The sequence below is a fragment of the Lactuca serriola genome, chromosome 5, assembly GCF_051521515.1.
Source record: "Lactuca serriola cultivar US96UC23 chromosome 5, Lser_US96UC23_V15, whole genome shotgun sequence".
Classification (NCBI taxonomy): Eukaryota; Viridiplantae; Streptophyta; class Magnoliopsida; order Asterales; family Asteraceae; genus Lactuca; species Lactuca serriola.
Genome location: NC_136412.1, coordinates 252691034 through 252713830, shown reverse-complemented (window position 1 = coordinate 252713830; position 22797 = coordinate 252691034).

Sequence of the window (22797 nt, the reverse complement as noted above, 5' to 3'; positions counted from 1 at the left end):
TTCGCAACAATCCATCTTTTGATTCTTAGGGTAGGTGTAACATCCCAAAAATACGAGCCAAAAATTTCATTTTTAAAACATATTCTTAGCGAACCTTAAAAATAAAATGTTCACTAATCATATCATTTCATAAAAGTTATCGCATGTCTTGAAAAATATTTCATAAAAACATAATAAAGTCAGAGTACAAATTCCCAGGAGGGTCTCATAGTGCGGAATACAAGGCGTGTGTGTGATGGGCCGCTACCGCGCCAGCTCCTTCCCCTTCGAAGAAGAGGTACCTGAAATCAAAACTGAAAACTGTAAGCACGAAGCTTAGTGAGTTCCCCCAACATACCACATACCATACAATCACATAACATACAAATATTGTCAGGCATATCTGGGTGCCCGACCTACCCCTTCGGTCCTCTCGACCGGATACTGACCAGTATATCTGGGAGCTTGCCTCCCCTTCGGTCCTCTCGACCGGACATTGACTAGCATATATTGGTGCTGGTCTCCCCTTCGGTCCTCTCGACCGGATACTGACCGGTATATCTGGGAGCTTGCCTCCCCTTCGGTCCTCTCGACCGGATACTGGGGACTATTTCACCCCTACCACTACCACATAACACATATATCTCAAACTATGTAGCATGGTTGGGCATAACCGCCCCTTCAGCCCTATCGACCGGTGTTCTGGGGGACTATCTCCCCCTACTGTCACTAGCACATAACATCATATCATACTAGCACAATAACATATCACAGGTAGTGGCAACCTAGATGAATATTACAGAGACAAACATCTATCATACAACCCTACTGGTGGGCCGACATTGTGGCCGTAGACCCACCGCTACTGGAAGGTAACTCACCTCAAAGTAGCTGCTGATCTGCGTGGGAACTAACTCTCTGCTGCTGCTGCTGCCCCGGAAATCCTCCGGCTATAATCCCCACAAAACACTCAGTCAAATGCTGCTAATCGACCTCGGGGTAAAACGACCATTTACCCCTAACTAAGCCAAGAGTCAAAGTCAAAGTCAACTTCCAGTTGACCCGACTTGCCGAGTTGGCCTGCCAACTCGCCGAGTCCCTATCCCTTTGTCTGACCATTGTCCCGACTCTACTCGTCGAGTTTGGCATTGACTTGACGAGTTTTCCTTCTAAACTGGTGTCCAAACATCTTTCATCCTACTCTCCGACTTGTATGAACAACTCGTCGAGTTCGTCTTCATCTGAAGAACACTATATGCTGGGACTCGCCGAGTTGTATGAACAACTCGCCGAGTCTGTTTTTGAGGCAAGAAGATTGCCTTGGACTCGCCGAGTCAGGGCATTGACTCGCCGAGTTTCTTCAGGGGTAAGTCCGGCTTCCGACTCACTGAGTCACACCCCATGACTCACTAATCCACTCCGTGAACACGAAAAGGGGAAAACTCGGAGACTCGCGACTCGACTCGCCGAGTCGGATGTACGACTCGCCGAGTCTGCCACATGCAAATACTATACACGCGATTCTGCTTGAATCCAGATCATACCATACATAAATCTGGGTTTCTAGGGCCTGGTTAACACGTAAAGTTTCCAACTTTACGTGTAAATAAACACCAATGAAGGTTTTAGGGCTCAAAATGCACTAAAAGAGTAGATCTAGGGCTTTCATGCAATTTGGCTCCATAAAGACAGTAGATCCAAGCTCCTGGAGCTCAATCATGCCTAGATCTAGAGGCTAAACAACTTATTACAAACCCTAATACACAAACAAGCTTGGGGAAAGGCTGAAGAAGGACTTTCATGGAGCTACAAGGGAAAATAAGCATGAAAACAGAGGGAAACTGAGTTATACCTCAAGGAAATCACTGAGATAACACAAGGATGCCTGGCCTCCTTCTTTTCTTCTTGATCTACTCTCCTTCCCTCTCCAAATCTTCAAGAAAACACACCAAAATGCTTCAATCTCACAAGGAGCAAGGCTTGAACGAAGTTGAGAGCTCTAAGGGTGAAGGGGCGAGCTTGAGGGTGGATAAGAGGGTTTAAATAGGGTGCAAACCCTTGGAATTTAGGGTTTCATCAGACAGTTGGGACTCGCCGATTCCAGAATGTGGACTCGCCGAGTCACCAACTTAAACGTGCTCCCAAACCCGTCTCCACTCGGCGAGTCGGGCCTACAACTCGCCGAGTACAAGGCTAAAAATATAAAATACTTAGATAAATTTTATGTACCAGGAACCAAGTGCTACAAATCTCCTCCACTTATTTTAGACTTCGTCCTCGAAGTCTGCTGCTCGATCCTGAAACAGCTCGGGGTATTGCTCCATCATTTCTTCCACCGGCTCCCAAGTCCATTCCGAACCCTTTCGGTGCCGCCATTGCACCTTTACTAATTCCACCCTCTTGTTCCTCAGATCCTTTGACTTCCGATCGAGGATTGCGACTGGGCGCTCAATGTAATTTAGGCTGTCATCAACCTGTATATCCTCTAGCGGCACCACCGCCGAATCATCCACTAGGCACTTCCACAGCTGGGAGACATGGAAGGTGTTGTGGATCTGACTGAGCTCGGCTGGCAGATCCAGCCTATATGCCACCTTGCCCACCCAGGCTACAACCCTGAACAGACCAATGAATCTTGGGCCCAACTTGCCCCGCTTCCTGAATCGAATGACGCCTTTCTAAGGCGACACTTTCAGGAAAACCATATCCCCGACCTGGAACTCGAGGTCTGATCGACGCTTGTCAGCGTAACTTCTCTGCTGAATCTGCACAGTCTGAAGCCTGCTTCGAACCTGCTGGATTTTCTCGGTCGTCTTAAGCACCACCTCGGCGCTCCCCATGACCCTCTGGCCAACTTCACCCCAACATATCGGGGTCCTACACCTCCGTCTGTACAACATCTCGAATGGGGGATGGTCAATACTCGCGTGGTAGTTATTGTTGTATGAGAACTCAGCCAAGGGAAGATAGGTATCCCAGCTACCACCAAAATCTAGCACGCATGCCCGCAACATATCCTCCAAATTCTGGATGGTCCGCTCGCTCTGACCATCCATCTGCGGGTGAAAGGCGGTGCTAAAATGCAGACGAGTGTCCAACTCATCATGAAACTTCTTCCAAAACCTGGAAGTGAACCGCACATCTCGGTCTGATATCACTGACACTGGCACCCCGTGCCGCGCCACTATCTCCCTGATATAGATACCGGCCAACTTTTCGGCCAAGATACTCTCCTGGATTGGAATGAAATGGGTGCTCTTGGTCAATCGATCCACGATGACCCAAATCGAATCTACCCCTCGCGCAGTCCTGGGAAGCTTTGTGATAAAATCCATCGTAATATCTTCCCATTTCCACAACGGGATGTCCAAAGGCTACATCTTGTCGTGCGGTCTCTGATGCTCGGCCTTGACCTTCCTGCAGGTCAAACACCGCTCGACGTACCATGACACATCCCGCTTCATGCAGGGCCACCAATAGTCTAGACGAAGATCCATATACATCTTCGTTGCCCTTGGATAAATAGAGAATCAGGATTTGTGCGCCTCCTCCATCAAGATCTGGCGCACGCCTCCGAGATACGGCACCCACACCCTACAGTGTAGTGTCAATAATCATCGGCTATCATAATCAAAGGAGGTGACTTGACCCACTATTCGCTCGCTCTTCCGATGTTCCTCCTTCATAGCCTCCTGCTGAGCTTCCCGAATCTGCTCTAACAGTGGAGTCACCACCGTCATCCTCATACACACATCCCTGATCGGTGCCACCTTACGGCTAAGTGCATCGGCCACCACGTTGGCCTTCCCCGGCTGGTAAAGGATCTCGCAATCATAATCCTTCACTACGTCCAACCACCGATGCTGCCTCATGTTCAGATTCGGCTGATCCATGAGGTACCTCAAACTCTTGTGGTCTGTGTAAATGGTACATCGAACCCCGTAGAGGTAATGCCGCCAAATCTTGAGGGCGAAGACCACCACCCCCAACTCTAAATCATGCGTCGGGTAATAGCCTCGTGAGGCTTCAACTACCTCGAGGCATAAGCAATGACATGACCCCTCTGCATCAATACCACGCCTAAGCCCGAGATGGACGCATCACAATATACCACAAAATCCTCTACGCCCTCGGGTAGGGCTAAGATTGGTGCCTCGCACAATCTCTGTCTCAGAATCTCGAACGCTGCCTGCTGCTCAGGCCCCAATCGAAAGACCACGGCCTTCCTAGTCAACCGTGTAAGGGGTACGGCTATCTTGGAGAAATCCTGAATGAATCTCCGATAGTAGCCTGCTAATCCTAGGAAACTCCGAATCTCGGATGGAGACTTCGGAACCTCCCATCTCATCACGGCCTCCACCTTGGCCGGGTTTACTGAAATCCCGTTCTGGTTGACGAGGTGCCCAAGAAACTGCACTTCGCGCAACCAAAAATCACATTTGGAGAACTTGGCGTACAAGCTCTCCCTCCTCAAGGTCTCCAAAACCTCTCTTAGATGCTCCTCGTGCTCCTCCTACGTCTTGGAATAAACCAAGATGTCGTCAATGAAAACTATCACAGATTGATCCAGCATCGGTCTACACACGCGGTTCATGAGGTCCATGAACGCGGCAGGAGCATTGGTGAGCCTAAACGACATCACCACGAACTCATAATGGCCATAACGCGGTCTTCTGCACATCCTCCTCTCTGACCCTCATCTGATGATAACCTGAACACAAATCGATCTTCGAGAACCAAGATGCTCCCTGCAACTGATCAAAGAGGTCATCAATCCTCGGGAGTGGGTAACGGTTCTTCACCGTCACCTTATTCAGCTCCCGGTAATCTATACACATCCGATGCGACCCGTCCTTCTTCTTCACAAACAGGATCGGGGCTCCCCAGGGTAAACTGCTCGGTCGAATAAATCCCTTATCTAGCAGCTCCTGCAGCTGCGTAGACAACTCCTACATCTCGGGAGGAGCCAACCGATACGGTGCCTTGGCTATCGGAGCCGCACCAGGAACTAGGTCGATCCTGAACTCTACCTGATGCTCCGGAGGTATTCCAGGAAGCTCCTCGAGGAACACATCAGTGTAGTCTCGCACCACTGGAACCTCGCTCACCGTCGCCTTACCCGCATCCTGGGTATCCATAACGTACACGACATATCCCGCGCAACCCTGCTGAAGGTAGCGCCTAGCTCTCGCTGCTGAACATACTGTGGGTCCATGCTATGGCCTCTCGCCGTGGATCACCAACTCTCCCCCACTTGGGGTCCTGACCCGCACTAATTGTTATGCACAATCTATCACCGCCCCATTAGGGCTCAACCAATCCATGCCTATAATCACCTTGTTCCCCCGCAAAGGGATGGAAACCAAATCCACCAAATAGCGCTCCTCAAATAACCTTAGGACACAATCCCTGAATACTGACGACGCTCGCACCGATCGATCATCGGCAATCTCTACCTCTAAAGGGCAATCCAACATGCCCGAAGACTCCGTAAACCTCTTGCTAAGCGCAAGGGAAACAAATGATCGGGTGGCACCCGAGTCAAACAACACCTGAACAGGAATACCGTTCACATGGAACGATCCTAACGCATATACACAGAGCACATATCAATATCATAACATCATAAAAATAAGATAGAGGGAAAGAATCATACCCGTCACCACATCGGGTGCGGCGGGAGCCTCCTCTGTAGTCAGCTGAGACGCCCGACTCCGCACTGTCGGAGCCTCTGCCTTGCCCTGCCGGCCATCTGTAATCCGCAGGGTAGCCGGAGCTGGCACCTTAACCGGCACTGATGCTGTTAACTGGGGGCAATTGGCCTTCTTGTGGCCCCTCTGGTTGCAGTGGAAACACAGCAACTCCGATGTCTGAATCACAGGTGCAGGGGCAGTACAATCCCTGTTGAAGTGCCCTAACTTGCCGCACTTGTAGCAGCCTGACGATCCCAACTTGCATGCTCCCTCATGCGCCTTGCCGCATTTCCTGCTGCAACTCCGCCCCTGTTGGCCTTTCGGCCCCACATCTGATCCCTTGGGCTTCTTCCCCGAAGCCCCATAACATGCCCCTCCTCCGCCTTCCTCTTCCGAATGTGCTCCAGATCTATCTCCCTCTCCCTTGCCCTGGCAATCATAGAGTCCAGGGTAGGGCAAGCTGAAAAACTGACATGCTCCCGAATATCAGCTCGTAGCATATCATGATAACGAGTCCTCCTCATATCCTCGTCACCTGCGTACTGGGGAACTAGCAACGCCCTCTCCCGGAACTTGGCGATGATCTCCGCCATAGTCTCTGTCGTCTGTCTCATATATAGGAACTCCCTGGCTAGCTGCTGAAGCTCGACAGCCGGCACAAACTCTGCCGTGAACCTGGTCACGAAGTCCGACCAGGTCATAGCCTCGACAGCCGAGGCTCCCAACGAGTCACCAATGGACTCCCACCAATCCCTAGCTCGATCTCTCAAACATCCTGCTGTATATCTCACCTTCGACCCCTCAGGGCAGAAGCTAGTCAACTGTGCAGACTCAATGTCTGCAATCCATCGTCTGGCAGCTATGGGGTCCTTCGCCCCGTGAAAATCCGGCGCACCACTGCCCCGGAAGTCCTTGAAGGACAATGCGTGAGATCCCGACTGGCCAGATGCCATGTCGCTCCTGAATGCTCGGAGGTGATCCTCCATCATCTCCAATATCCCTTCCTTGATCGACCCGAAGATAATGGGGGTCGACTCAAGGATGCCTCTGGTGATCTCTGACGCGATGAACTCGCGCAGCCCCTCATCTACTGGCTCGGAACTTGATCCCGAACCCGATCCCTCTCCTGCACTGCCAACTACTGGCCTCGAGCGTAGCACCACCATTCTGAAATACACCAATAATAACTGTTAGCGATACTGATACCTATGAAGGGATCACACCTACTACAAGTTCCCTGGTCTTATCTTGGCCTTCCTTGGTTCGGGTACGGATCCTCTACTTTCAGTAGTACGGACCCATACTACCTTCCACATCTATCCGTACCTTCTCCAAGGACTGCCTTGACTCCACCAGGTCCCTTTCACTACTGCTGATCACTGCTATACTCATCCTAGGCTTGCCCCAGGAAAATCTCTAACTCCACCCTACCCGGTCTTCAGCTGCTTAAGGTCTCCTTGTAATGCCAATTAGTCATTACCTGAATACCATCACATGTGGTGAGGCTCAGATAATCCTTCGAGTAACAGACTCGGCTCTACAACGGTTAGACTCAGACAAGAGCTGCGCGATAGGGCCAAATCCAACACTCTAATATTATTCAACCCTGATCACATGTGACGTGACATATTCACCTAATGTCTAACTCCCATCACTCAGAGCCCCACGAAGCACAAAGCAAGCAGCATTCAGACAAAAGGGAACAATCTCAAGCAAATCCATCCTCATAGAGAAAAGCTGAACTAGCATACAATGCTAAACTCATACTATCAGGCATAACCTAAATAGGCTATCCTACTGCTGTCTAGTCAATTCTAGTATGCAGTTTTTCATACACTGAAGCACATAAAGCAGGCACATAAGGCATCACTCCTAGATCCTTAGTCCTATTCTAGCATGTTGTTCTACTGAAACTGATAAGCATAACATAAGCTTGTATGGGTACTTTGGGGAATACTTACTTGAGCTCGGCCGGTCGCGCACATCACACACTTTGTTCTTTCTTAAAACCCTTTACTTAGCCTTTTAGAAAACATTTTCTTTTTCAAAATCTTTTAAATCCCTCGATTTGATTTCAAACACCCCCGAAGGTGTGTCTGAATCCCTCAAACCAGGGCTCTGATACCAACTTGTAACACCCCAAAAATACGAGCCAACAATTTCATTTTTAAAACATATTCTTAGCGAACCTTAAAAATAAAATGTTCACTAATCATATCATTTCATAAAAGTTATCACATGTCCTGAAAAACATTTCATAAAAACATAATAAAGTCAGAGTACAAATTCCCAGGAGGGTCTCATAGTGCGGAATACAAGGCGTGTGTGTGATGGGCCGCTACCACGCCAGCTCCTCCCCCTTCGAAGAAGAGGTACCTGAAATCAAAACTGAAAACTATAAGCATGAAGCTTAGTGAGTTCCCCCAACACACCACATACCATACAATCATATAACATAAAAATATTGTCAGGCATATCTGGGTGCCCGACCTACCCCTTCGGTCCTCTCGACCGGATACTGACCAATATATCTGGGGGCTTGCCTCCCCTTCGGTCCTCTCGACCGGACACTGACTAGCATATCTGGGTGCAAGTCGCCCCTTAGGTCCTCTCGACCGGATACTGACCGGTATATCTGGGAGCTTGCCTCCCCTTCGGTCCTCTCGACCGGATACTGGGGACTATTTCACCCCTACCACTACCACATAACACATATATCTCAAACTATGTAGCATGGCTGGGCATAACCGCCCCTTCAGCCCTATCGACCGGTGTTCTGGGGGACTATCTCCCCCTACTATCACTAGCACATAACATCATATCATACTAGCACAATAACATATCACAGGTAGTGGCAACCTAGATGAATATCACAGAGACAAACATCTATCATACAACCCTACTGGTGGGCCGGCATTGTGGCCGTAGACCCACCGCTACTGGCAGGTAACTCACCTCAAAGTAGCTGCTGATCTGCGTGGGAACTAACTGTCTCCTGTTGCTACTGCCCCGGAAATTCTCCGGCTATAATCCCCACAAAACACTCAGTCAAATGCTGCTAATCGACCTCGGGGTAAAATGACCATTTACCCCTAATTAAGCCAAGAGTCAAAGTCAAAGTCAACTTCCAGTTGACCCGACTCGCCGAGTTGGCCTGCCAACTCGCCGAGTCCCTATCCCTTTGTCTAACCATTGTCCCGACTCTACTCGTCGAGTTTGGCATTGACTCAACGAGTTTTCCTTCTAAACTGGTGTCCAAACATCCTTCATCCTACTCGCCGACTTGTATGAACAACTCGTCGAGTTCGTCTTCATCCGAAGAACACTATATGCTGGGACTCGCCGAGTTGTATGAACAACTCGCCGAGTCTGTTCTTGAGGCAAGAAGATTGCCTTGGACTCGCCGAGTCAGGGCATTGACTCGCCGAGTTTCTTCATGGGTGAGTCTGGCTTCCGACTCACTGAGTGACACCCCATGACTTACTACTCCACTTCGCAAACACGAAAAGGGAAAAACTCGGGGACTCGCGACTCGACTCGCCGAGTCGGATGAACGACTCGCCGAGTCTGCCACATGCAAATACTATACACGCGATTCTGCTTGAATCCATCTCATACCATACATAGATCTGGGTTTCTAGGGCCTGGTTAACACGTAAAGTTTCCAACTTTACGTGTAAATAAACACCAATGAAGTTTTTAGGGCTCAAAATGCACTAAAAGAGTAGATCTAGGGTTTTCATGCAATATGGCTCCATAAAGACAGTAGATCCAAGCTTCTGGAGCTCAATCATACCTAGATCTAGAGGCTAAACAACTTATTACAAACCCTAATACACAAACAAACTTGGGGAAAGGCTCAAGAAGGACTTTCATGGAGCTACAAGGGACAATAAGCATGAAAATAGAGGGAAACTGAGTTTTACCTCAAGGAAATCACTGAGATAACACAAGGATGCCTGGCCTCCTTCTCTTCTTGATCTACTCTCCTCCCCTCTCCAAATCTTCAAGAAAACACACCAAAATGCTTCAATCTCAACAGGAACAAGGCTTGACCGAAGTAGAGAGCTCTAAGGGTGAAGGGGGCGAGCTTGGGGGTGGATAAGAGGGTTTAAATAGGGTGCAAACCCTTGGAATTTAGGGTTTCATCAGACAGTTGGGACTCGCCGAGTCCAGAATGTGGACTCGCCGAGTCACCAACTTAAACGTGCTCCCAAACCCGTCTCCACTCGGCGAGTCGGGCCTACAACTCGCCAAGTCCAAGGCTAAATATATAAAATACTTAGATAAATTTTACGTACCAGGAACCAGGTGCTACAGTAGGAAGGAGACTTTAGGTTTTTCTCCAGCTTGTCATCATACATGACCATGGTTTTTCTCGTGGGAAGATTTGGTCGTGCAACTTTCTTGTAGTACAGATCTAGACACAATGGGAAGGTAGTTGATGATGGGTTTTAGCCATAAGAACTTTCCTATGTGCGCATGCAAAACCCTAATGCTTGGATCTAGGCTTTCTAATAAACATGCTTTGAATCCAAGTCTTCTAATGACTAATTAGGTTAAATAACAACATTGAAACAGATCTAGAATCATACCTTTGAGTTCCTTATTGATCTTGAGGTCTTGGAGCTTCTAGAATCACAAATGTCACTCCTCTAATGGCTTACAAACACCAATAGCAAGGAAGATGATTTAGGAGAGAGGAGAGGGGAGGAATTCGACCAGAGTTCTCTTACTTTATGAGATGTGTCGAATTCCCTATGCCATGGGGTCTATTTATACTTGTAGACTCCTTAAGGGTTACAACCTAAACCCTAATTGGATAATCTTCTCTTAAGGCTATCCAAATCCATTCCATAGATAAGCCTTTGGACGATTTTGGCTATCCTAACACTCTTAGAATTCGTCCAAACCATATCCTAATGGATTTACAGTCTAAAGCTTAACTATCAAACAATTGACAGTTTATACCCCTTTATTTAATTAATCTCTTTAAGTCACCAAATTAATTCTAATTAATTCTATGACTTATATTAATCAAATAACAATATATATTATTCATTATATTATTCCCATAATATATTAATAATATTTACTCTCTCTTATTAAATCATCCTATCAAGTTGCTATGGTGAAGGCAACCCAAAAGGACCATGCACAACCGGATCAAATACTTGCCTAATATAGTTACAGCCTTAGACACTATTCTAACAGTCTCCCACTTGGATAAGTCTAGTAACTATACAAGTACAATTCGGTTTGTAATCGTAGCTCTCAAAGACGTTGTCAACTCTGATCTAATCAATCTTGTCCTTTAGATAAGGGAACGTACAGTCCTCTGTTAGATATCATGCTGACAATCCTATGGAATGGTTAGTCAAGCATTTAGGTTTCTCGATCTCTGATTTATTTGACATAGAACTTAATCGAACACATCAATTCAGTTCTGACCGGGCCCGACACATAAGTCAAATCAAATCATCGAGCGGCCGAGATATCGTTTTTACCTTCTTAGATAAAAGTTACAGATAAACTTCGACTTATATGCATTTACTTATTCATTAACCAACTATACACAATAATGCGTTTTATAACACCGAGTTACTGATGCGTTTTCGCGTTATCAATGTATAACCAATTAACAAATAACAAACCATATATCTAGGTTTTAAGACTATATGATATTATCGTCTTGCGATCACCTTTTATATCGTATTCCATAAGGTGATTCCAGCAAGCGCGGGTTTATTCCAATGCTCAAAACTAGTTCATAAGCACTCGTGAACGTTGCAGCAACCCTTTGCTATGTCTAACACCATTTAGACAATCTACACACCAATTCATGACAATCTTCTTTCATATCTACTTCCAACATATGAACGATTGTGGACAATTTGAACAATTTTATTATTCCTAATAATTTCAATTATTCTGGAAGTCAAAACATGCAAAGTGAAACAATAGTTAAACAATTAACATAAGATAGTAACATTACTCATAAATAAAACTCCTTTATTTAATCATCAAATGTTAATTACATTTATCTATTACACGTTTCTAATACTATCTAATCTATGCTAATATCATCCTTCAGCCCAATACTCCTAGCATGCTGTAAGTGCTTAACCCTACTCAGTCCCTTCGTAAGCGGATCTGCTGGGTTATCTTCTGATGATATCCTCTTCACTACGAGTTGTCCTTCTTCTACACGATGTCTAATGAAGTGATATTTTCTGTCGATATGTCTTGATCTACCATGATCCCTCGGTTCCTTGGTCAAGGCAACCGCGCCTTCGTTATCATAGAAAATCTCCATTGGCTCCTTTATGGCAGGTACAACTCCAATATCACCGATGAAGTTCTTTAGCCATATTGCCTCCTTCGATGCTTCGCTCGCTGCAATGTACTCTGATTCGCACGTTGAATCAGCTACGGTTTCCTGCTTGGAACTCTTCCATGTCACCGCTCCTCCATTTAGGGTAAAGACCCAGCCCGACTGCGAACGATAGTTGTCCCTGTCGGTCTAAAAGCTGGCGTCACTATACCCTCGCACCTTCAAGTCATCACTCCCTCCGAGGATTAAGAACCATTCCTTCGTCCTCCGAAGGTACTTAAGGATATTCTTCACCGCAATCCAATGTGCTTTGCCAGGATTCCCTTGATATCTGCTAACCATGCTCAAAGCGAAGGCTACATCAGGGCGAGTACAAGTCATAGCGTACATGATTGAGCCAACTGCGGAAGCGTATGGTACTCGGCTCATTTCTGCTATCTCAGCTTCGGTACTCGGACTTTGAGTCTTACTCAATTTAGCATTACTTTGTATCGGTAGTTCTCCCTTCTTTGAGTTTTCCATACTAAAACGTTTTAGTACTTTCTCTAAGTAAGTATTCTGACTAAGTCCAATTAGTCTCTTACTTCTTTCTCTTACTATCCTTATTCCCAAAATGTAAGAAGCCTCACCGTGGTCCTTCATAGCGAAGCACTTCCCGAGCCAGGACTTAACCTCCTGCAGAGTCGGGATGCCGTTTCCTATGAGTAATATGTCATCGACATATAGAACGAGGAAGCTTACTATACTCCCACTGGCTTTGACATATACACAAGACTCGTCTTCGCTTCGTACAAATCCAAACTCTTTGACTTTCTCATCGAAGCAAAGATTCCATCTGCGAGATGCTTGCTTAAGTCCATAAATGGACTTCTCAAGCTTACACACTCTATTTGGATGCTTTGGATCCACAAACCCCTCTGGCTGAGCCATGTAAACATCCTCAGCCAACTTCCCGTTAAGGAAAGTGGTCTTGACATCCATTTGCCAAATCTCATAATCATGAAATGCGGCAATAGCTAGCATCACTCTAATAGATTTAATCTTCGCAACTGGTGAGAAGGTCTCATCATAGTCAACTCCGGGAGTTTGAGTAAAGCCCTTCGCAACCAATCGCGCTTTATATGTGTGCACGTTTCCATCCACGTCGGTCTTCTTCTTGAAGATCCATTTGCACCCAACGGTCTTACGTCCGGGCACATAATCAACAAATTCCAAACTTGGTTATCATACATGGATTGGATCTCGCTATCCATTGCCTCTTTCCACTTTACAGACTCCGGGCCTGCCATGGCTTCCTTATAGCTATTAGGTTCATCAAGATTTAGTAGTGTACCATCACTAATATACGTGTCCTCTTCGGTAGTAATATGAAAACCATAAAACTGGGGTAGAACTCTAACTCTATCGGAACATCTAAGAGGTAAGGATTCGTCAATCGGTTCAACCGGAGTTTCCTCCTCGGGTTGAGTGCCAGCGGTAGAGGTTCCTTCATCTATCGACTCTTGAATCTCTTCAAGCTTGATTTGCCTCCCACTGTCTCCTTGGCTTATGAGTTCTCGCTCACGGAAAACTCCTCTCCTCGAAATGAAGACAACATTATCCTTCGGTCTATAGAAGAGATATCCAAAGGATGTCTACGGGTAGCCGATGAAAATACATCGCTCACTTCGAGGTTCAAGTTTGTCGTGAGTATCTCGTCTTACGAAAGCCTCGCAACCCCAAACCTTGATATGTGCCAACGAGGGAGCTTTCCCTGTCCACATCTCATGAGGTGTTTTGGCAACCTTCTTGGTAGGGACTCGGTTAAGGATATGGGCGGCAGTCTCTAAGGCATACCCCCAAAAAGAGATAGGTAGTGAAGCATGACTCATCATAGAGCGAACCATATCCAATAAGGTTCGATTACGCCTTTCTGCCACACCATTCAACTGCGGTGTCCTAGGAGGCGTCAATTGCGAAACTATTCCACACTCCTTGAGATAATCGTGGAATTCAAGACTTAGGTACTCTCCTCCTCGATCGGATCGAAGCATCTTGATTTTCCTGCCCAATTGATTCTCCACTTCATTCTTGAACTCTTTGAACTTTTCAAAAGTTTCTGACTTTTACTTGATTAAGTAGATATACCCATATCTACTATAGTCATCGGTAAAAGTCACATAGAAGCGGTTCCCATCCTTCGTGGTTGATCTAAATGGTCCACATACATCGGTATGTATTAGGTCCAATAGACCCTCGCCCCTTTCACATGTACTCGTGAAGGGTGATTTAGTCATCTTTCCAAGTAAACAAGACTAGCATGTGTCATCTTCCCTAAGGTCGAATGACTCCAACACTCCATCCTTTTGGAGTTGGGCTATGCGTTTCTTGTTGACATGTCCAAGACGACAATGCCACAAGGATGCTTTATCCATACTAGTGGAAGAATCAATATTCAAAACATCATTTCCTAAGTTATCAACAATCATAACAGTTTCATATATTCCATTACATGGTATAGCTTCAAAGTAAAAGACATCATTTAGATAAGCTAAAATAGAACCATTCTCATTATTAAAAGAAAAACTAAATCCTTGTCTATATAAACCATGAAATGAAATGATGTTTCTAGCCATTTCTGGCGAATAGCAACAATTGTTCAAATCTAAAACCAAACTATTCCTAAGCACTAAAGAATACACTCCAATCTTGGTTACAGGCGACGATCTTCTGTTCCCCATGATTAGATTGATCCTTCCTTGCTCCACATCCCTACTTCTTCTTAGTCCCTGCACATTAGAACAAATGTGATAACCACAACCGGTATCAAGAACCCAAGAAATAACATGATTAGAATCGTTAGATTTGATTGTGTATATACCTGCGAAAGATGGATTGATCTTTCCCTCTTTGATTGCTTGCAGGTAATCTGGGCAGCTTCTCTTCCAATGTCCTATCTTGTGGCAGTGGTGGCACTCTGCCTCCTTCGGGTTAGAGCAGGGCTTAGTGGGATCAACTTTGGTCCCACTAGAAGAGGCACCATCTTGGGCTTTCGCCTTGCGATAGTTCTTCGATGAAGCTTTCCTCTTCTTTCCCTTCCCTTGACCAATAGCCAAGACAGGAGCAGCGGGCGGATTGGGAGTCGGTGCAGCAGACTTGTCTTTGAAGTTGCTCTCAGCAACCCTCATGAGACCTTGGAGTTTGCTTAGGGTGACCTCTTCTTTGTTCATGTGGTAGGTCATCCTAAATTGGTTGTATATCGGAGGCAAAGAGTGAAGCACCATGTCGATCGCCAAGTCTTCCCCGAAGTCAACATTTAACTTACGAAGGCGGTCGACATACCTTTGCATCTTTTGCAAGTGCACGGTAAGAGATTCTCCATGACCCATCTTCGCGGAAATCATGTTAGTGAAAATCTCATACCGCTCTTGTCTCGCGTTTTGATGGTACCTCTCCAATAAGTCTTGGTGCATCTCGTACGGGTACATGTCCTCGTAGGACTTTTGGAATTCGGAGTTCATGGTAGCAATCATGATGCAATGTACCTCCGTTGCATCTCGCTCATGAGTTTCAAAGGCGGTGATTTCGGCTGGAGTAGCGATTTCGGTGTTGATTTTCTCGAGCTTCTCATCAAGGACATACTCCTTGTCCTCATAGCGAGCAATCTTGCGAATGTATCTTATCCATTCGCTAAAGTTCGTTCCATCGAAGGTGACCTTTTGGCAAAGGCTCATCAACGTGAAAGAACTAGCAGCAGCGTTGTTTGCGTTCGACATCTATAATTAGAAAAGGACAAAGATAGATTAGAATAAGAATCCCTAATTATCACCCAATAAGAAAAATTAGGGCTAGGATCCAACAATAACATTTACATATTAGAAAAGGGATGCCGTAATCTAACATGCAAATAAATTGAAGGTAAGTGAATGACGATTCACTAATTCTCCATCACAAAAACCTAAACTATTAGTCCTAAGTGTTTTTTAGAATTCCTAGGTTCGGATGAGATTCATTGAAACTATTCAATGGCATGTTTAAATCTCGATATGCCCCTCTTGTTTGTGACTGGGATACCAAGGATCACAAAGCGGGTGTGAATAACCATGCAAATTCACATGGTGCCTTCATTGTAACGATCACCTATTCGATGTGCCGGTAAACCACACACGCTCCATCGAACTATGATAAACAATGAATCACCCTTTGCCACCTTCGCTTAGAACCAATTAGTGTGCCGGTAAACCACACACGCTCCACTAACATCTTAGCAAGGTGCAAAGTGTAATTTCATGGGATTGCATCAATTCACTTTTCCTAAAGTAACTAAGATTGGGAATTTTAAAATATGTGTAGTTACTTTATATTTCTTATTATACTTTTAATGAGAGGATGAGGTTGCCCTATCCTACCCGTTCGGCTAACGACCCTCCACCAATCAAGCAAGCGGTGGGTGTGAGTATACACCCATTAAGCGCCATTTTATAGGCCGCAACCTTATACCCACCTTATAGATTGGCTTCGTGAATGAGGCCTACTAACGGTAAGACTAGCATTTAGTTATACATATATATATTATTCTATTAATATCATATTAGTATAGGGTTGCATTTTAAACCTTTTAAAATCTAGGGTTTTGAAATTTAAGTTGTCTAAATTAAAACTTTTAATCACAAATATAAATTTCAAAACTTGAGGACAAGTTTTAAACATTTAAAACATGGAGGATCAAATAACAAATAATTCCAATTAACAATTAATATCCTAATTATCTATATTTGATTTATTCAAGATTTCTTTTAAGATAATTACCAAAATAATCAAAATAATTAATTAATTATCATATAAGGAAATTAAATATTTTATTATAAGATAAATATCTTTAATTAGATCAAGATTGCAGTTATATTTATCAGAAAAACGAATTAACATTGATCTAATTAGTTTATGGAAAGTTTAGATAAGATAATTACAAAGAAATCCCGAATCTGGCCATTCCTGACGCTTTGACTCGCCGAGTGCACAAGGGGACTCGCCGAGTCAGCCCTACTCGCCGAGTCCACCTTGGAACTCGCCGAGTCAGTGACTCAGAAACCTAAAAATCGAATTTTGCAGGTTTGTTTCAGTTAATCAAGCAACAATTTAACGAAAACCAAGCTAGGCTCTGATACCACTGATGGGTTTTAGCCATAAGAACTTTCCTATGTGCGCATGCAAAACCCTAATGCTTGGATCTAGGCTTTCTAATAAACATGCTTTGAATCCAAGTCTTCTAATGACTAATTAGGTTAAATAACAACATTGAAACAGATCTAGAATCATACCTTTGAGTTCCTTGTTGATCTTGAGGTCTTGGAGCTTCTAGAGTCACAAATGTCACTCCTCTAATGGCTTACAAACACCAATAGCAAGGAAGATGATTTAGGAGAGAGGAGAGGGGAGGAATTCGACCAGAGTTCTCTTACTTTATGAGATGTGTCGAATTCCCTATGCCATGGGGTCTATTTATACTTGTAGACTCCTTAAGGGTTACAACCTAAACCCTAATTGGATAATCTTCTCTTAAGGCTATCCAAATCCATTCCATAGATAAGCCTTTGGACGATTTTGGCTATCCTAACACTCTTAGAATTCGTCCAAACCATATCCTAATGGATTTACAGTCTAAAGCTTAACTATCAAACAATTGACAGTTTATACCCCTTTATTTAATTAATCTCTTTAAGTCACCAAATTAATTCTAATTAATTCTATGACTTATATTAATCAAATAACAATATATATTATTCATTATATTATTCCCATAATATATTAATAATATTTACTCTCTCTTATTAAATCATCCTATCAAGTTGCTATGGTGAAGGCAACCCAAAAGGACCATGCACAACCGGATCAAATACTTGCCTAATATAGTTACAGCCTTAGACACTATTCCAACAGTTGATTCGTACCTATGATAAAGTTGAAGCTTCCGTTCGGAATTGATATGAAGTCTATAAGTAAAGATCGATCATTCACTGTTGATTTATCATTTAAAAGGGGGTCGTATAATAACTTGACGTGACACAAACAAAACCGTGTCATATAGACAATGATATTGGACTTTCGGTGACATACGCACAAGATTGATGATTTGGTAAGTGTTAGGATGAAATTTATTAAAATTTCACGAGTAGATTTTCGACGGTTCACCAGTTGTCTATGGTCTCCAGGTTTTCTCCAAACTACTGGGTTTATGACTCATAATAGGTTTAAGTTTAAGGTTCACGAATATTTCATTCCACATCTGTATTACAATTACTTCAGTATAAAAGTGTTTAATGAGAAACGCACTAGTCACTACCGATGGTTCCTAGATTTCATTCCTTGTTCCGTTCACAATTACTCTATCTCGAGCGGTTACCTCCTGGTTCTTCAGCCTTGGGCAGTTTTACCATCTTCATAACTAGCTTTAATTTAACTAGTGCTTGTTCTAACTACTATACCTCACTTCCATGTGCATCACTTGTGTTGCTTCTCAAGTAGTGGCATAAGCATAGTCAACGCCCACGATTTACACATAATAGTTGTACTCGGTAAAATTTGTGTTTTTAAAAGTGTAGGTGATAACTTAACACGATAGCCTGTCGTACAGGATATGATATGAAATACCAATTCCATCTTTTTGCTCCAGGGAGTCATTCCTACAATCCTTTCAATGTCGTAAAAGGATCTAGGTTGACGTCACTATTACTTCCATGTTTGTCACTTTCGAAATCTACCTTGTTTAGATTTGTTGTTTCTATTGACTTTGTAAGTGACCAAGTTGTTAGCTATTAGTTGTTCGATCATTATCTAGATCGTAGTTGTGGCAACCGATTATGCTGGTGTTGGAAAATCACCGACTGGTCTCTTATGAGACATATCTTCGTCTTGTTACAATTGGTTCAAGGAGAAATGAGTCGCGTAAAAATGTTGATGTGAATATAAGCGATAGTGCTAACATTATGTCAAACGTGTAGAATTGTCGTGGGTTTGCCCAAGATTGACTCTACTATGAGTATTAGATGCAACACACTTTTACAGTACTAACAAGGGTGAAACTTTACACTTGGAACGAGGGAGAAGAAACCACCAAGTATTGGGACAAATGGTACATATTCACGAAGAGAATGTTACAGAGAAAGTTGACTACGGCCCAATGTTTTGACTATATCTTGAGTTTTGAAATTTTGATTCATTTGAATCGAGATGTTTTGGAAACTAGGTAAGATTCCTAACAATCTTCATTTTTCACGTTTTTATCGAGTCCGATTTATTCTCCTTCAAAAAGGGTCACAAAAGACGAAGGGTAGGCGTAGGTGTCCTTTTGAACTTGGATAGTCCCATCATAAGTCAGACAATTCACAACCAGAAACAAACAAAGTGACTGAATACCTAAACCGAATTTGAAATGATTCGCGAAGGTGCATATATTTTACAAGGTATTCTTACGAGATCTAACATATGCATTCATAGTATATCATAGTTGAGTAATTAGTATTCCAAGATAAAATTCGGACATGATTTACGTTTATGATACTCATCTTTTTATGAGCATTTAAGGTAATTATTTTCCAAGTATTCGTAAAGTGTTCACTAAACTCTGTAAGAGTTCTCAAGTGTTTTTGAACAGTTATGTTCTTTAAATATTCTTGATTCCAAGCGTTTTAGTCTACCAACCGAATCTAAGCTTGATTGTGCATCGGTCCAACCATAATTAAACATACGTGATCAGTCTACGTCTAGTTGTGGTTCGGCCCATGTACAACCAACTTAGCTAAGGTGTTTGACCTAAAACCTTGCATTGTATTAGCATTCAAGGGTTTGAGTTTATATATGCATAACGCTATATTTGTGGGTTAAGGAATATACTTAACCTAAGAGAGTAAGCCCTAGGCTATAGACGCGCTTTCCTAAGAAAGTACTAGTTCACTATAGCCAATAGCTCTGATACCAATCTGTCACACCCTCGGCCGCCGGCGGAAACGCCGAGGTGCGCGACGTAAATCAATAATCACAGTTATTAAACATACATTGAACAGTACAAATATAATTTTCTGTTATAACCGAAATAGAAATTACATTGATAATGGCTATCACTAAATCGTGACACACGCCTAACAATCTGGCGTTTACAAAGATATAATATAACTAACGGAGAGTCTTCTGAACGAACACTTCCGACCTGCTAAATAACCTGAGAATACATGCATTAAAATATGTCAACAAAATTGTTGGTGAGTTCTACAGGTTTTGACACAAAGTATTTTTATACCCAACATTGTTTGATAAAATTTAGCTGGTTGACCAGCTTTTATAAATGTTTACTTTTCTATTAAAAGTATAAAATAATTGAGTTATAACAATGTGTTATGACTCATTCATAAATACCATTTGTTCAAATCCAAATGTACAAAAGTTGGAAAATACATATAAGTAATTCAGACTTGTATCAAAATTCATTTTTATATAAAGATTTTGAATATCAAATTATATAAAAATAGAAGATGTTACCCTTTGTGAGAACATAAAATAACCAACTTTACTCTTGAAACCTTATACAAAAATTTGTATCATTTATATGAAAAACTCATAAGTATTGAATTTATGAAGTTTGTAAAATCGTGCCGTGACAATAATTAAGTATTATCTGACTTAATTTGAAAACCAACACTTAGTCGGTGGGGCAAACTCCTCCCATATAAATATTGTGTTTTCTTATAAAAACAAATGGTTTATATAAATAACTTATTTTATGTAAGTTAATAAATCTTGTCGAGCCGTGTCATGATATTAATTAAGTGTTATCCGACTTAATTTTTGGTATTGACACTTATCGCTTTGAGTCACTAGCTATCCCACTAAATACACTTTCTTTCAACTGAAATGAGTGAACATAAACCTCGTGTAAATCCAGTATCGATTCTATACGGTAACGAAACAAAACTGGGATTTTATAATGAAATCATAACCGAACTCGTAACACTATACTTTATTGATGCACCGACACCATAATAAGGCGTGCGTGCTAAAGTCATTCGCCCCGTTGTAACACGTGGTAATGTTTCGATAATGCTAACGTCTGGGCCAAAATTCATCTCGTCAGATGTAGTTGTAGCTAGCAACTCCAGGCGGGCGGTCGTACCGTATAAGATCAATAATATGACACTTACACCCGACGTTAGTCGTTCCCTCAAGGATTAACGGTTATATATTGGAGAGTTTCTACTAAGTAATGAGATCTTAGCTATATATAACATTCACGTATTTTTATTTTGGTTTTATAAAAATACAAGGTGTATACATATTAGGTATTTATAAAATTTTGTCACAATCGTTTGTACAAACACAAGTTCTATAATAGTGTTATTATTTTCCCCTCGTCTTTATTAAAATCAACCAAATTTAGTTACTTAAGAAGCTTCATACATGTTTGGTGATTGTGTCAATTTTTCGGACTTCCAAAAAAAAAATATGTACATGGTTAGAGATTCTGATACTCGAAATCATGTTTAAACGATAATTAGAGTTTCATGTTCTAATGAGTACAATTTGATAGTTTTCCACGAACCCGGTTTCCCTTTAGGATGAAATATTTTGAAATGGAGTCGAATGTTAAATATAAATCTTAGCTCAAAATGGATTAGTTCACAATCAATTAAGTATAATTCAACTTCACTTTATTATTTAAAATGTTGGATTATCGTAAAATAGTTCTGATTATCGTAACGTCCACGGCGATTGACCGACAATTGTTAACCAATTTTACCAATTGTTACATCAACTGTTGCCGATGACACCCTGAATAGCCGAGCATTCTTTTGCGACGCTATTGTCGACGAAGCTGGAAGCCTAGAGCTGAATCTTGCACGATGTCGTCGCCTGTGACTGCAAGGATTGATGAGTTCGCGGTCACCGCCGCTTCTTCCTTCCCCGGTGATGTTGGGAGCAATCGGGACGACCATCGGGGCTAACGAATGGACCTGGTTCGCAGTTGCGTGGTCATGAGCGATCAAAAATCCTCGAGTAAGAGCATATGATATCTCTCTATCTCATCTCCTTCGCTCTTCTAGTGGATTGATGTCACGAACGACGCTGTCCAATAAATATTGACGATGCCTCTTTTTTGACTGATGAAGAACCCACCAGAAGTCTTCACAAAGGTATCGTTCTTAGTTGCTTTAAATTTTATCACATTCTGATTAATTAGGGCTATACTTCAACCCAAACCGATTGTTAGTATAGTTAAATTAGGTGTTTTTATCGTTCTCTCTATTGTAAGAACTATATTTTTTCCAATACTACTTTGTGATTCATGTTAAATATTGTATCAAAATACCTAATGTGAATTGGTCGTCTAATGTGATTGATTTACTGTAAATCAATGAAGTTTAATCGATAGGTTTAGATGAGTTTTTGGGTTTGATTGGTTGAACACAAATCATGGTTGTTTTGGTTGCTTATTTGACTGATGAATGCTTCAACTGAATTGAAAGTTGTTTTCATGCACACCAAGTGCTCGCTAAAATGCTTCAATTGAATGGTATTGATTAATATATAGCATTCTATCAGAAAAGAATGTTTTTTATGGTAATTATGAACATATTATGTTAGAATCCCCCGAATTAATATAATTATTGGTAAATGAATTCCAATTCTATTAGAATGGAATCACGAATTCCAATTATGTTGGAATGGAGTATGAATATTTTCTCACTAATTTATTCATTGTATTTTCTACAGAAGCTGATGCTTGAAGAACGGATCACGACATTTGAACGACGCCTCTTA